This window comes from Dioscorea cayenensis, chromosome 15 (genome assembly GCF_009730915.1).
Source record: "Dioscorea cayenensis subsp. rotundata cultivar TDr96_F1 chromosome 15, TDr96_F1_v2_PseudoChromosome.rev07_lg8_w22 25.fasta, whole genome shotgun sequence".
Taxonomy (NCBI): Eukaryota; Viridiplantae; Streptophyta; class Magnoliopsida; order Dioscoreales; family Dioscoreaceae; genus Dioscorea; species Dioscorea cayenensis.
This window is the reverse complement of record NC_052485.1, coordinates 15,425,918-15,442,689: the sequence shown is the minus strand read 5'-3', so window position 1 is coordinate 15,442,689 and position 16,772 is coordinate 15,425,918. Positions and strand designations below refer to the sequence as shown.

Below are 16,772 nucleotides of genomic sequence, written 5' to 3'. Positions count from 1 at the left end.
TACCATGGTTTATGTCTCATATTATGTATTTGGTGTTCTTTTATGCATATAGGTTGTGAATACCTTGAAGAGTAAAAAGGAAGCAAAGATTGGCTATAAAGACATAATGTTGGGAGTTCTTGTTCAATTCAAGGACCAAGACACGAGAGGATTTCATAAACGTGGAGATGTGTGCCAACTTCCAAGAAGATTTAAGTCAATTCACTAGTTGGAAGGGCACAAAGGCAGTCATATCTTCATATTCCTTCTCTTTGTGAAGATTGCAAGACCTCTCAAAGATACGTTGATGAAGAAAAGTTTTATAGGCTATCACATGGACGTGTGCTCGGACATGTGGCCTGAAGAGAAGAGTGTTTGGACCGCGGTTTTGTGAAAGTACTGTAGCATTTTACTGTACTAGTTTCACTGTAGTAACACTGTAGCAAATTACTGTTTACACAATTGCGTGGAAATTCCTGCAGCCCACACGGGCGCGTGAGTGCACGTGACAGACGCGATATAAGGCCTATAAATAGCCGTTTTGCCCTATTCTTTCTCATCTTTTGTGCGGCTCTTGAGGGGTGAGATGGCTAGGGTTTGGAGATGAGGTCTTTGCAGCTTTGGAGGCGCTTCATCACCAACTTTGATCGATTCCTCCTCCGTTATAACATCAAGAAAGCCACTGGTGAACCTAGCTTCGAAGTCGGTCCTTCAAGACGTCGAAGCTCTCCATCAAGGCTATCAGTTCATATATAAGGGGGTTTATTTCTATGGTTTTAATGTACTTTCATTCATTGATTGTGTGTTTTGTATGTTGCTCCATGGAGAGCTAAAACGCTAGAGGGTATTTGGGCTTGTGAACCCTAGGATTCTCATCTTTTGTGGATTTGCTTAGTGTTTCTATTTAATCCGAGTTTGATTAAGTTTTAATCTTGTATTCTCGTTGCTTGCTTGTTTAATTAATCCTTGTGGTTGATTGGATTTGCATGATTTGTTACTTTAATGTGAGAGAGGTCTCCATTAGAGTTAGAACTTCAAGGTTAAAGAGGGTTGAGAGGGTGAGTCATGAGATAGTGGAGTGTCCTCTCTCCCTTCTGATTGAGTGTATTATATCTCCGTTCCCTAAGCTCTATGCAACCATATTTGGTGTGAGGCGTGAGATTGAGAGATTTCTCCACCGGACCTTGTAGGGGGTTAGGATCCTTCGCCGGGAATTAGGGTTGGATCAATCTTTAGGAATTGGATACACCTTTTGGAATCCCTAGAGTGCTTTGCAGTCATATGTGGCGTGAGTTGTTGAGATTGAGCGATTTCTCCACCGGGACCTCGTAGGGGACTAGTATCTGTGATCGGGAGGCCAGATCCGATTATATTTGGATTTCCATGACTTAACTTACTCATCATAGAAACACTTTGCTTATTCGGTACCTAATACCTGAATCCTAGGGGGAGCATTGCCCGAATACCCCCACTTTTACAGATTGAGATCTCCATGCATTTACCCCTTACATATTCATCTCCGGTATTCATTTCTTCGCACATTAGATCACCACACCTTTCCATTTATCATTAGGTTAGAATGCAGAGAAGAAGTTAGTACTAGTAGCCCTGTTCCCTGTGGATTCGACTACCCACTCACCGGGGTAATTATTACTTCGACACCCGTGTACTTGCGGTTTACACACATATTCAGACGTGTCTCAAAGACCAAACCATTTGGGACATTGTGCTGCTTTGATTGGGGCTTGTGGAGAACCTCAGGATAGCAAATCAAGTAAAGGAATGGTTATCATATAATTGTTGGGACAAGCTTTTTGCCATAAACGAGCCAACCTTTCGTCAATTAACCTTGGAGGGTTTGAGTACATTCAAGGCACGACAAGATGGACACTCCGTGTGGGATAGGAAGTGTATCACCATCCGTTTTCAAGCTTTTGGGAAAAAGCTTACTATGCACCACTTGGACTTTGCTTTGTACTTGGGGATCTATGATGATGAGTTTATCAATTCCATGCTTAGTACACGTCTTAAGCTTGATTTCCCAAGTGAGGTGGATAGGAGCAACTATTGGGCAACCTTGGTAGGTGATGATCAGATCCGAAAGGCCTCGAGCATGATTGACCCGACACATAGATTCATTCATGCTTTGATTGCTTGTTCTATTTGGGGCCGGACCGATAGCAAGGGGGTTGTCACTCAAGCCGATGTTTATATGATGTATAGCATTCTTGAGCGACGCCCTACTCACCTTGGCCACCTTATCACTTATGCATTTCTTCACCAGGCCTTGTATACACGATTGAGAGCTATATTTACATACGGGCGATAGGCTTGGTGGTGAGCGAGCATAAGAGTGGCAAACCCACACATCACTAGGCTACTAGTGAGTCCAATCAGTGACAGACAGAGCACACAGAGTCAGAGCCTGAGGGCGCGCCTGTCCCCACCCCCGGCACTACATCATTACCTGACTTCGACATGAGATTAAGGGGGATTGAGGGAGAAGTTCAGGCTGTGCGACAGGAGCAGCGTGAGATTTATAGCCAGGTTCACCAGATCATTGAGGGACAGCGCCGACTCGAGGCAGATTTTCACCGTTTCATCACCTCGTACTATAGCTCATCCTCGCACCCTATGATCGCTACTTCTGCCACCATGCCACCACCACCGGCACCAGATTGTGATGAGTAGTTGCCTGTTTGAGCATGGACACCTATCATTTGCTTTAGTTTGTTTTGTTTTGTATTTTTGTATTTTGAATTAGTTGGCATGATTCTTACCCTACCGACTTGTGATTGTGGAACTCTATGTTATTTTCATCTCTGTGTTTTGTTGACTACTCTCTAGTTTCTCCTTTGTGTTTGTATTCTTAAATTTTTGTGGAATGATGATGTCCCCTTGTTGCCTCACAGGGCATTGAGGGAATTTGGTGAGCTTCCCTAGTTTTAATGGAGGTCGGACGAGACATGTATTGCTCACTAGACCTTTTGTCGAGTCATACCTCACGATGAACACAAGATGAACCGGGAAAGTTTCATTTTCACCCTCCTCTATTATTTACATTGCTTCTTCTTGCATGTTTTTCATGATTAGTGTACATTGAGGGCAATGTACAACACTAAGTGTGGGGATGGGTGTATTTCATGTATTTGTACCATTTGTTACATGCTAGTGTTACCTATGATGGGTTTGTTCACTATTGTAAGATTCTTTTAGCTTGGATTAATAATTGATATGAGTTACTCATTGCTATGCTTTATTGAAACCTTTGTTACCCCTAGTATTGTCATGTGCACTGAATTTTTTGTTGATGCCCTGGAAATAGCTAATGTGAACTCTAACTCTCTTGTATGCGTAACACACTACTTTGAGTACTTGGCCTTAGAACACTAAGTTCTATCCTTCAATGGACTCTTAGGAACTTCTATGTTTTGTTGAGCTAATCCTAGTTTTGTGTCATGTAGAGTACTCTGAAGATGTGATCTAGGGTGAAGAAAAAAAAAATTAAAATGAATGAAATGAATGAAAAAGAAAAAAAAAAGAGAGAAGAAAAAAAATGAGTCTATGTCAGTATTCCTCTGCTACTGAAGCATGAATGCGTCTATGTAGACTGTAATCGAGTAGTTGGATGGCTCTTGTGCCTAACCAGCATGTGCACCCTCTAGAAAGATTTCAAAATGATGTTGGTGCAGTCTACGTTAGTCCGACTCAAAGAAAAGAAATGAATGATGAAATGAAACTAAAAAAAAAACTCTAGTCATCTTTTTGAGTACCTACCAAAGGTTTTGAGATGAAAGATGATTTAGTTTCGAGCCATAGAATTAGAAGGATCTTACTTGGCCATTGAAGTAGTACTTAGTAGTTTAAGATATAGTATTCTTTGTAAGTGGAGTGATTTGCATCTAGAGTTGTACTGATTGAAGTCCTTAGGTTAGACCAGATCAGGGCAAATGAGATATAAGATTCACTTACACGGGATAGACAGATAAGGGTGAGACATGATATTTTTATTATGCTTATTGAATATAATTCAACATTTATGTATCATTGTTCATTGCTTTTGGAGTCTTATATTTGCTTGATGCCAGAGATAATGTATTTAGCCACTTTGCAGTCTCTTTCTTTTTCATGAGTTGATTGCTTGGGGATAAGCAACGCTTAAGTGTGTGGGATATTGATAACTATCTAAATGTAGGTGTTTTTGTATATATATCACATTCACTTTGCATGTATTTTGTGAGGTTTGATACCCGTTTTGCACTTAATCATCTATTATTTGCTTTGTAGGGCATAAGGAAACCATGGACAACAAGAAGATATCATTTAGGTGAAAAGACAAGAAAACAGGAATTTCATACCACCACCCATACTACCCAGTATAAGGGTTGTATTCACTGTAGCAACGGAATGATTTGGAGTTGTCTGCCCAGATTTCCATACTACCCAATATACGGGGCCGTATAGAGGCTGTATGCACCCCGTATGAAACGCGAATCTAGGGTTGTTAAATGCTATATGACTCCCATACGACCCTTATACGGCCCATATGTCGTGGCGGTATAAATACTGACTTTTAGGGTAGAACAAGGGGCTTTTTACTGTGCTTATTTTGGGAGACCACTTGAGAGGCTTTGGGCGGACCTTGGGAAGGAGTAGAAGGGCAAGGAAGATAGGAGATCATACAAGGCAAAGGTCCAAGACTATCAATGCAAGAAGGCAACATCATTCAAGGGGAGATCTACCACGATTTGAAGGAAGGTGACCCGCGGCTAGAGGAAGCGTCATTCGGCATTCCTTTTGTGGGGGAAGCGTCATTTGGCATATATCCTACCTCTTCCTCCACCATTTCATCTAGGGAGTGTCACTTATGCTTTTCTTTTGTGTTTCACTTGATTGTATTGCTTGTTGTGGGATGATGACACACTAGACCCCCAAGGCCACCGGGTGTTGGTGAATCTTGGGGGGTTTTATCATGTATTTTTGATGATTACGTGTTAATTCCATGCTTGGGTAATGTTGAGATTTAATCCATTGTTTTCATGCTATGTGCTACACTAAGGGGAAATCTGTAGCTCTTTTATGAGTGATGCATGTAGATGTGACTTGCTCGCATGTATTAGATCATGAATGGATTAGAAGGGGATACCTGTATCATCACACTGAGAAATCGGGTGTTTGGTAGCCCTCCATGTAGGTTTAAGCCGAAGAAGAGTAGGCTTACTCCTAACGGAGATTTTCTCGTACTTAATGCAATCGTAGGAATGTGGATTTGGAAGAAATTCCTATCTATGTTCGTATGGGATTAGGGTTCAATCGCCGAGAAATTGGGGTTGTTCTAATCTTGGAAACTCATGGTCCATTTTACCCTAGCATCTTTAATTCATCATCCATGTTTTATGAGAACCCCTCAAGGGGATCCACATCCATAGGCCTTTAGATTACATTGAGTTTCTTGCTTGCTTATTTCTTGTTCTCTCTAATTTGTTGATAATCTTGATTTAGTTTTAATTGCACCTAGTAGAGTAAATTCCCTCACTTGAGATCTTAGGCTAGATAATAGCTTGAGAAGGAGTAATAGGAAATCCTTAGCCCCATGGAATACGATCCTCGTGTCTTCACTCGAGGTATTACTTGGCGATCCCGTACACTTGCGGGGAAGCAATCAAGTTTTTGCGTCGCGCTCTTCTTGAAGCCCAATCGTGCTCTTTTTTTGTTCAGAGCCCAACAAGGAGGGACCATGCTCTTGCATTCTTGATAAGCATGGTCTATGCACTCCTAGCAAGATTATGCTCCGCATGAAATTTTCCATCTCTGGACAAAATTGAGCTATTTCTTTTGCAGACCATGCCAAGGAAACACAGATCATCTGGGCCATCATTACTGAAGAGGCCTCGACATGCGGAGCAGGCTTAACCCACCAACTTGGCACTTGTCTTCCATTCACAGGTGCACCAGGTTCGATACATGCGGCTCTCTCATCATTGTTTTTGCAAATCAAGGGAGATCAATTGTGATGTACTCCATGAGGTTGGACTGGAGGAGGAGGTCCGATAGGTGCTTCGTGCTTGGGCTTAGCAGCAGCTCTTCATCATCACCGATGACACCTACGAGCAGTTGGCTCTCAAGGTATTAGCTACATTTGAGCTTTCTGATAAGTGTCTAAATACACCATGTTTTTATTTATAAACCCATTGAACTTACATGCAATTTTTATTAATATCGATGTCCTTTTACGCATGGTATGCTTCTATTTCACCTCAAGGCATTAAAAGGCCATTTAATTGAGGATGAACCATGTCTACTATTTTTGAATCAAAACAATAATAGTACATTTTCTATTTGTAATGTCTCATATTTTTTAGTCAAAATACTAATCCTATGTTTTTTTCAGGAATTCCTCCTATTTTTTAATTAAAAAGCTAATCTTATGTTTTCTTTTAGAAATGTCTGCTATTTTTGAATTAAAAAAATAATCCTAAGTTTTGTTTTCGTAATGTCTCATATTTCAATCATATTTTAATCCTATGTTTACTTTTCAGAGTGGCTCCTATTATTGAATCAAAACCCTAATCCTATATTTTCTTCTGGGACTGTCTGCTATTTTCTGATCAAAGCCCTAATCCTATGTTTCCTTCTCAAAACATTACCTGTTTTTTGGTTTTTGAATCAAAACACTAATCTTATTTTCCCTTTCCAAAATGTTTCATTTTTTTAATCAAAACCCTAATCCTATCTTGTTTTTGGATTCTCTCTAATTTTAAGTAAAACCTTAATCTTTTGGTTTTTTTTTTGAAAGGTCTTTTATCTTTAATCAGAAATCCTAATCCTATGTTTTCTTTTCAAAATATCTCATATTTTTCAATCAAAACACTAACCTTATCTTTTTTCTTTAGGAATGTAAGCTATTTTTTAATCAAACCATCAATTGTATGTTTTCTTTTCATACTGACTTATAATTTTTAATCAAAACCCTAATCCTATATTTTTCTTCTAATGGTTCTTAATTTTTAATCAAAATCCTAATTCTATATTTTCTTCTCGGAATGCCTCCTATTTTTATACCAAAACCCTAATCTTATGTTTTATTTTGGGAATACTTACTATTTTTGAATGAAAACAATAATCATGTTTTCTTTTCATAATTACTCATATTTTTTTAATCAAAACCATAATCCTAAGTTTTTATTTGGAATGCCTCCTATTTTTCAACCATAACCTTAATACTGACAAGATCTCCTTGCGTATATCCCGGAAGTGCACGGGTTTGTCGAAGTAATAATCCCGGGTGAGCGGGTATCGAATCCACAGGGAGTAGGGAGTAAAGACACTTAATTCGATTCTTAGCTATGTGGAATATCAATAATGATAAGTGTGACAATGATTCAATTGTCAACAATTAAGAGCAACAAGTAAGAGAGCAAAAGTAAGGAGGAGGTAAGGCAATCGATAAAGATGGGGTACTCGGATGATGCTTCACCAAGGATAATCGCTTCAAGTGCAAGAACTCTCTATTATGCTTCCTAATCAATGCAATGGTGAGTCATGGAAATCCTTACATACATAGTCCCAAATCTAAGGTCGACTATGCCTAACTCTATTCATGCATTGGAGGAGAGATTAAATAACCTCTCAACATCGCACTCGAATAAAGTTGCAATGAGCTCTAGGGATTTCAGGTGATAAATCTCTTCCTAATTATAGACCTAACCCTTTGGTCTAGGCGGAAGGTCCCTAAGCACAATTAAGCTCTAGATACTAAGATCCCCTCAACGCTTCACTCCGTTGCATGCGCAACTAAGCCCCAGCGGAGATTCATCCCTTAGACCATTCACTCTATTATGGCCGCAAAAAACTCAAGGAACGGAGGTAGAATCTATCACGTCGGAGGGGAAAGGGGATGCTCCTGTATCTCTCGACTCACCCTTTCAACCCTCTCCAACCTAGCTTTGTCTAACGCTAGTGGTGTGTCACTCACTCACAAGGTTACCAACAAGAACTCTCAACCCTAGTGTCACTCTAGGGGAAATGTTCATACAATCAAGCATTCAAGGTTGGAACTCACAATAAACATCAATTTATTGAAAGCATAATAAAGAAGTTCAATGAAACGAATACATCCTAGGGTTCACAATCACCCAAGTACCCACTAGGGGTTTAGCTCTCCATGGAGCTAAGTACAATCAAAGAAATCGAATGTAAAAGAAATGAATCCATAAAGAAACCCCCCTCAATGGTCATGTCGATGGTCTTGTGGAGAGTCCTCTACTCGTCACAAGGGATCCTTTGTCCGGCCTAGGATACACCTCGCCGGATCAATGCCGACGAAAGCTCTTTCAATAACCTTCTTCCAAACGATGCGTGATGTGGGAGCTGTAGAACCTCTCCAAAACCCTAGCCAATACCCCTCAAAACCCTAGCCCAAGCCCTCTCTAAAGTTGGGGAAAAGATGGAGAAAAGAATACCAAAATCGGGGCTGAATCGGCTTTAAATAGGGCTGGAATCAGGCGACTCCACGGGCGTTGACGGTACACACGCCCGTACGGAATTTCCACACGGCCGTGGATAATTTCCACACGCCCGTGTGGATTCTCTGTTTCTCAGATTTCTCGGCCGGCTGTGAATAGTGCTGCTACAGTACGTGCTTCGTTGTTGCTGCATTTCTCTGCTACAGTCTCCGACCTGAATAACTTCCCAATTCCATATTTTCATCGGGGTAACGTAAACGGGCACACGTTTACATCGTGAATCACTTACTTCTTCAATGATATACATGTTGGTGGAGCTCTCGTTCTTATGCGCATAAATCGGAATGCTCGAGTGTGACTGCCTTTGTGCCCCACCAAATGGATCTACTCACTCGAATGCGAGGAGGTTGGCACACACTCTAGCATCTCACACCTGACCTATGTCTTCACGTTTGAACCTTAGCAAGATTTCCTCCAAAATAGGTGCATTATGATCCACATTGGCCTATTTCCTTCGTACTCAGCCTCACAACCTTACCTGCATAAAAGTAACATAAAAACACACATATTAGTGTAAAAACCTGAGAAAAGTAATGCTCAACATAAGGAATGAACACTTCGCATTCATATCGCACAAGCACTTATCAAATACTATGCTTACTTTTGGTAGTGGCTTCTATTTTTGAATCAAAACAATAATCCTAGGTTTTTCTTTGGGAATTTCTGTTATTTTTGAATCAAAACCGTAAATGTATGTGTTGTTTTGGAAATGTCCCCTATTTTTCTATTTTTATCAAATCACTAATCCTATTCGTTCTTATAGTAATCCTATTGGTTCTTAAGGAAAGGAAATACTAGATAAGGGTTTTGACTGAAATATAGTAGGCATTCACAAAAAAAAATATAGGATTACAATTTTGATTAAAAAATAGAAGACTTTACTATAATAAGACATAGAATTAGTGTTTTTATTGAAAAATAAAAAAACAATAGTATAAGAAAACATAGGATTAGTGTTTTGAATGAAAAATAGAAGAAATTATTGTAAGAAAACATAGGATTAGGGTTTAATTCAAAAATAGTAGATATTCCAAAAATAAAATATAGTATTAGGATTTTTATTCAAAAATTGGAGGCATTACGTAAGCAAAACTTAGGATTAAGGTTTCGACTCAATATAGTCGACATTCGAATAGAAAACATAGCATTGTGGTTTTGATTGAAAAAATGAGACATTTCAAAAGGAAAAAAACATACGATTAGGGTTTTGATTCAAATATATGAGGTATTCCAAAAAAGAAAAAACATAAGATTAGGATTTTGATTTAGTAATTAGGGCATTCCACAAAGAAAACATAGGAATAGGGTTTTCTTTGAAAATATGAGACATTATGAAAAAAAAAATAGGATTATTGTTTAGATTAAAAAATCGCAGACATTTTAAAAAGAAAAACCAAAATTAGGGTTTTAATTGAAAAATATGAGGCTTTCCAAAAAAAACATATGATTAGTGTTTTCATTAAAAAATGAGACATTACTAGATGAAAACATACGATTATTGTTTTTTTTTTTTTCAAAAATAGTCGGCATTTTTAAAAGAGAACACAAGATTGGGTTTTGTTTAAAAAATAAGAGGCATTCCGAAATGAAAACATAGGATTAGGATTTTTATTCCAAAATAAGAGGCATAATGAAAATAAAACATATGAATAAGGTTTTCATTAAAAATTATAGGTTATTCTTTCATTTTTCAATTATTATTGTTATGTTTTTTAATTAATAAAATCATAAAAATAAACCATGTTGCAGAAAAAAGTGGGAGGTGTGCAACACGAGAACTTCGGATTAAGGTTTTGATTAAAAATTGTAAGACATTAAGAAAAGAAAACATATGATTATTGTTTTGATTAAAAAATTGGAGACATTCTCAAAAGAAAACATAAGATTAATGTTTCAATTGGAAAATAAGAGACATTACTATAATAAAACATAGGATTAGGGTTTTGATTCAAAAATAGTAGACATTCCAAAAAAAACATAGGATTAGGGTTTTCATTGGAAAATAAGATACATTACTACAAGAAAGACATAGGATACGCGCCCTCGTGGAAATTTCTGCAGCCCACGCGGCCGCGTGGAAAATCCACACGGGCTCGTCAGGGCACTTGACAGACGCGATCGAAGGCCTATAAATAGCCATTTTGCCCTATTCTTTCTCATCTTTTGTGCGGCTCTTGAGGGGTGAGACTGCTAGGGTTTGGAGAGGAGGTCTTTGCAGCTTTGGAGGCGCTTTGTCACCAACTTTGATCGATTCCTCCTCCGTCATAGCATCAAGGAAGCCACCGGTGAACCTAGCTTCGGAGTGGGTCCTTCAAGACGTCGAAGCTCTCCATCAAGGCCATCAGTTCATATATAAAGCGGTTTATTTCTATGGTTTTAATGTACTTTCATTCATTTATGGTGTGTTTTGTATGTTGCTCCATGGAGAGCTAAAACCCTAGAGGGTATTTGGGATTGTGAACCCTAGGATTCTCATCTTTTGTGGATTTGCTTAGTGTTTCTATTTAATGCGAGTTTGATTAAGTTTTAATCTTGTATTCTCATTGCTTGCTTGTTTAATTAATCTTTGTGGTTGATTATATTTGCATGATTTGTTACTTTGATGTGAGAGAGGTCTCCATTAGAGTTAGAACTTCAAGATTGAAGAGGGTTGAGAGGGTGAGCCATGAGATAGTGGAGTGTCCCCTCTCCCTTCCGATTGAGTGTATTCTATCTTCGTTCCTTAGGTTCTATGCAACCATATTTGGTGTGAGGCCTGAGATTGAGAGATTTCTTCGCCGGGACCTTGTAGGGGGTTAGGATCCTTCGCCGGGAATTAGGGTTGGATCAATCTTTAGGAATCGGATACACCTCTTGGAATCCCTAGAGTGCTTTGCAGTCATATGTGGTGTGAGGTGTTGAGATTGAGTGATTTCTCTACCTGGACCTCGTAGGGGACTAGTATCGTTGATCGGGAGGCCGGATCAGATTATATTTGGATTTCCATGACTTAACTTACTCATCATAGAAACACTTTTCTTATTCGGTACCTAATACCTGAATCCTAGGGGGAGCATTGCTCGAATACCCCACTTTTACTGATTGAGATCTCCATCCATTTAACCCTTGCATATTCGTCTCCGGTATTCACTTCTTTGCACATTAGATCACCACACCTTTCCATTTATCATTAGGTTAGAAAACAGAGAAGAAGTTAGTACTAGTAGCCCTGTTCACTGTGGATTTGACTACCCACTCACCGGGGTAATTATTACTTCGACACCCGTGCACTTGTGGTTTACACGCATATTCGAACGCGTGTCACACGGTCTTATGAATGTCTTGTAAACTTGTCTAAAAATCATAACCCTTCTAATGGATACAGGTCTTTACTAATAAGGGAATCAAATTGAGGGATCCACGGGGGAGTGCCAAATGCTTCACCTAAAATGGGCTAAACCATGTACTACGATTTGTAGCATGGTTCTGAACAAACACTGCCTGACTCAATTTCATTTCCTAGCCTTTAGGATGATCCCCAATAAGGTAACATGATAATTTGCCCAGTGAGCAGTTGACGACTTCAGTTTGCCCATCCGTTTGCGGTGATAAGCATTGCTAAGGTTGAGTCAGGTATTCACCATCTAACAAAACCTATGCCAAAAGTGGCTGATTAACCATGTATCTCGGTCGGAGATGATGGAAGATGAAAGGCCGTGGAGATGGTAGACATCCCAAAAAATAGTTGGGCAACATTAACAGCATCCGTCATCTTCTTGTAGGGAATGAAGTGCACCATCTTCGAAAAGCAGTCTACCATAACAAAGATGCAATCACTACCATCCTGAGTCTAAGGCAGGCCATGCACACAATCCATGCAGATATCCATCCATGGCTGTGAGGGTACTAGTAGCAGCATATAGAAGCCAGCTTTGGTTGCCCCCCCTCTGGAGATTTGGCATATTCGGCTAGGTTAAAAGAATTTTTTGACATCTTTGTGCATGCCCCACTAGAAGTAGGAAGATTGAATTAATAGGAGCATCCGGTCCCTTCCCACGTGTAACTCCCTAATGATTTGTAAGGCTCCAGCATTATTCTGGAATACACAGTTGATTTCCCCTAAACAAGAAACCATCATTTAATAACAAATTGATAAGTGCTTGTGTATGAGTAATACGAAGTATTCTTTTCTTACGATGAGCATTACTTTTATCTTGTTTTAGCACTAATACATTTGTATTTTTGATACTAACGTGAAGACACAAGTTAGGTTCAAAGATACATGAAGATAAGTATTAAGAAAAAAAATCCCAATCAAATCGTGAATGCACTATTTGGTGGAATCTTGGAAGGAACAAACGCGAAGACACAAGTTAGGTTCAAAGATACATGAATGTGTGCCAACCTCCCTGTATTCAAGCAATTACAATGAGTTGGAGGGGCACGAAGGTAGTCACATTTGCGTATCTTGACTTGTGCATTGATAGCAAGATCTTTACTAATGAAGCTTTTTATTAAAGAAGCATCGTGATCTACGGCATAGACGTGTGCCCATTTATGTAGCCTCAATGAAAAATGTGGAATCAGGTGTGTTTGGGGGGGGGGAGGTACTGTAGTAGGCTACTGCAGCAATGAACTGTGGCAGTTACTGTTCACAGTTGGCAAAAAATCAGAATTCCAGTAAATCCACACGGGCGTGTTTAAATTCCACAGCCTGTGTGGAAATTCCGCAGGGGCGTGTGAAAAATCCAAAGGCCCGTGTGGATGCCTGATTCCAGCCCTATTTAAGCCGTGATTTAGCCGGATTTTGGAGGCCATCTTTTATCTTTCTCTCCAACTTTTCTCCATCTTTTTGGAAACCATCAGTTAGGGTTTAGAGAGGCTTTTGGCAAGTCTTTGGAGTGGTCCTACGGATTCGACACCGTGCTTCTCTTGGAAGAAGGTTATTGGGGGAGCTTTTGTCAGCATCGATCCGGCGAGGTGTGCAAAAGGTTGGACAAGGGGACCTTTGGAGAAGAAGAGGCTAATCCACAAGACCATCAACACAAATACCCAAGTGTGTTTTCCTTTGGATTACATGTTTTTACTTTCAATTTCATTATTGATTGTGTCTTGCTTCATGGAGAGCTAAAGCCCCTATTTGGTACTTGGATTTTGTAAACCTTAGGATGTTTTTGTTTTATTGACCATTTATTATGCTTTCCTTAATTGATGTCTCAAATTGAGTTCTAATCTTGAATTCTTTTTGAATGATTTCTCTCTTAGAGTGACACTAGGGTTGAGAGACCATCTTGGTAACCTTTGTGGATGAGTGACACACCATGAGGGTTAGATAAAGCAAGGTTGGAGAGGGTCAAGAGGGTGAGTCAAGAGGTAGTGGAGCATCCCGTTTCCCTTCTGATGTGATTTATCCTACCTCCATGTTCCAAGAGTTCTTTGTGGTCATAGTAGAGTGAAGGGCTAAGGGATGAACTCCACTGGTGCTTAGTTGTGCGAGCAATAGACTGAAGTGTTGAAGTGACTTTAGCACCTGGGGCTTAATTGTGATTAGGGATCTTTCGCCTGGACCAAAGGGTTAGATCTACACATAGGAATAGGGTTTATCACCTGGAACCCCTTGAGGGTCTTGCAACCTTACACAATGTGAGGTGTTGAGACTGTTTGATTTCTTTACTGGGGCATAGTGTAGAGTTAGTCAAAGTTGACCTTAGGTTTGGGACCGTGTATTCAAAGATGTCCACGACTCATTAAGCATTAATTAGGAGACATAATAGTTGGTCTTGCACTTGAAACATTAGTACTAGGGGAAGCATTGTCCGAGTATCCCACTTCTATCGATTGCCTTTACTCACACCTATTTGTGCCTCACGTTCTTGTTTCTATTATTGCTATTTACATTGCATTTCATCAACATAATCATTATTCATCTTCACTTGGCTAAATACCAATCTTAGTATTTTTATTCCCTACTCCCTGTGGATACGATACCCCACTCACCTTGGGTTTTTTAATTTCACAAACCCGTGCACTGAGAAGAAAACATGTGCAAGAAAGGGAAAAGAACCTGTGCAAGAACCATAAAATCTAGCTGAGGTTGAAGGTGAAGGGTCAGAAAACATGGCAGAATATAATAAACAATTGAGAACGATTTCCGATTATGCCAGACCCTCAGTTTCTGGCACACAATCTAGCATTGTGTGGCCCCCGATTACAACTCAAAATTTTGAGCTAAAGACAGCATTCATCCAGATGATACAGCAGTCGGCATAGTTTAATAGTTTGGCCAATGAGGATCCAAACAACCACATGGAGAACTTTTTTGTGGTGTGCGACATGCTCAAGATCAATGGAGTTTCGGATGATGGTATCAGATTAAGGGCATTCCCATTTTTCTTGAAGGTGAGAGCGAACCAGTGGCTACACTCATTATCTAGAGCATCAATCACTACATAGGAGGAGATGGTGGAAGCTTTTCTTGCCCGGTATTTCCCTCCTAGAAAATCTATAGAGCTTAGAAATGAGATTTCTTCCTTCGTACAAATGGAATTGGAGTATCTATTTGAGACATGAGAAAGGTTCAAGGAACTCCTACAAAAATATCCTAACATGGGTTTCCAGAGTGGATGATCATTCAGACTTTTTACAATGGTTTAAACCCAAGTACAAGACAGTTACATGATGCAGCAGCAGGAGGTACCTTAGGTAGTAAGACCCCTGGAGAAGCCCGGCAGTTAATTAAATAAATGGGTTTGAATAGCTACCAACGGAATGCTAGGAAGAAGAAGAAAGTGGCCGACATCATTGAGATTGATGCGGTTAAATCTTTGGCTACCCAAGTGGAGACATTGAATAAGAAGTTAGACACTCTAACTTCTCCTAGATTAGTGGCCGTAACGAGTTGTGATGGATGTGGAGGGGGACATGCCCCGTCCGATTGCCCGATAGCCATTGGTGGTATACATCGTCCGTTGAGCAAGTTGACTTTGTGGGTAATGCAATGAGAAACTAAGGCAATCGTTATAGCAACACCTACAATCCAGGTTAGAGGAACCACCCAAATTTTTCCTTGAATAACCAAAGACAACAAAAGGCCACAGCACCATCAGGTTTCCAATAATAAGCCTCAAACATGGAGAACCGAGTTTTAGGCTTGGAAACCTGAATGACCGACTTAGAGAAACCATTGACTAGATTTGTGCAATCATTGGATACATGGTTTCAATCGGTCAAGGCTACACTTCGCAACCACTCCGCTTCATTGCACAATTTGGAGAATCAAGTGGGGCAAATTGCGAAGTCTCTATCGGAGAGACCACAAGGAAGCTTGTCGAGTAACACCAAGACTAACCCGAGAGAACATATGAAGGCTATCAATTTGAGAAGTGGTCGTGAGGTCAAGGGTAGGCTTCCAAGTGAGAAGACCAATGTTGGAGCACCCGAGGTCATGGAGGTTTAGGAGAGAGCTAACAAAGAGAAAGATGTGGAACCCCTACCTTACAAGACAAGAATCCTTATAGTTCAAGATTGAAGAACGACAAAAATAATAAGCAATAAACGAAGTTATTGGGTCTATTCAAACAATTTCAAGTCAATATTCTTTTTGTGGAGGCATTGTCTCAAATGCCTCGGTATGAAAAGTTCTTGAAGGACCTTTTGAGCAACAAGAGGAAGATGGAGGAGAGTGCATCGGTGATCTTAGATGCCTCTTATTCTGTGGTGTTGCAAAAAAATATGCCAAATAAGAGGAAATACCCCGTAAGCTTTGTGATTCCGTACTACATTGGCAATTTCGGTGAAGAGATGGCATTGGCAGATTTAGGGGTCAGTATCAACGTCATACCATACTCTTTCTTTTATAAGCTAGGCTTAGGAGAGCCTAGGCCTACTCTGATGACATTGCAATTGCCGGACCGAATAGTGAGACATCTGAGGGGAATCATTGAAGACGTGCTTGTCAAGGTGGGCAAGTACATATTTCCTGTAGGCTTCGTAGTGTTGGATGTCGATGAGGATGTAGATGTTCCTTTAATACTTGGGAGGTCATTCTTGTGCACATCCAAGGCACTTATTGACATGGAAGGTGGGGAGTTAACACTGAGGGTTGGAGATGACAAGCTTACATACCGCCTTGCATAAGCCATGCGACATTATCTTGACTTTGATGATACTCTATATTTTCTTGACACTACCAATGAACTAATCGATGAATATGTGTAGGAAATGATGAATCTGGACCCGTACAAGCGGTTGCTAGACCAAGAAGTAGATAACAAAGAGGTGATGATGCTT

At 39.9% G+C, this 16,772-nt stretch overlaps 1 non-coding gene and 1 pseudogene across 1 annotated transcript; one reads left to right on the top strand and one right to left on the bottom strand.

Moving 5' to 3' along the window:
- Nucleotides 1-16,772, top strand: part of LOC120277723 — a 191,977-nt pseudogene that overhangs the window by 54,515 nt on the left and 120,690 nt on the right.
- Nucleotides 14,991-15,096, bottom strand: LOC120278301. Its single transcript, XR_005541638.1, has one exon. It is a non-coding gene; the product is annotated as a small nucleolar RNA R71 (small nucleolar RNA).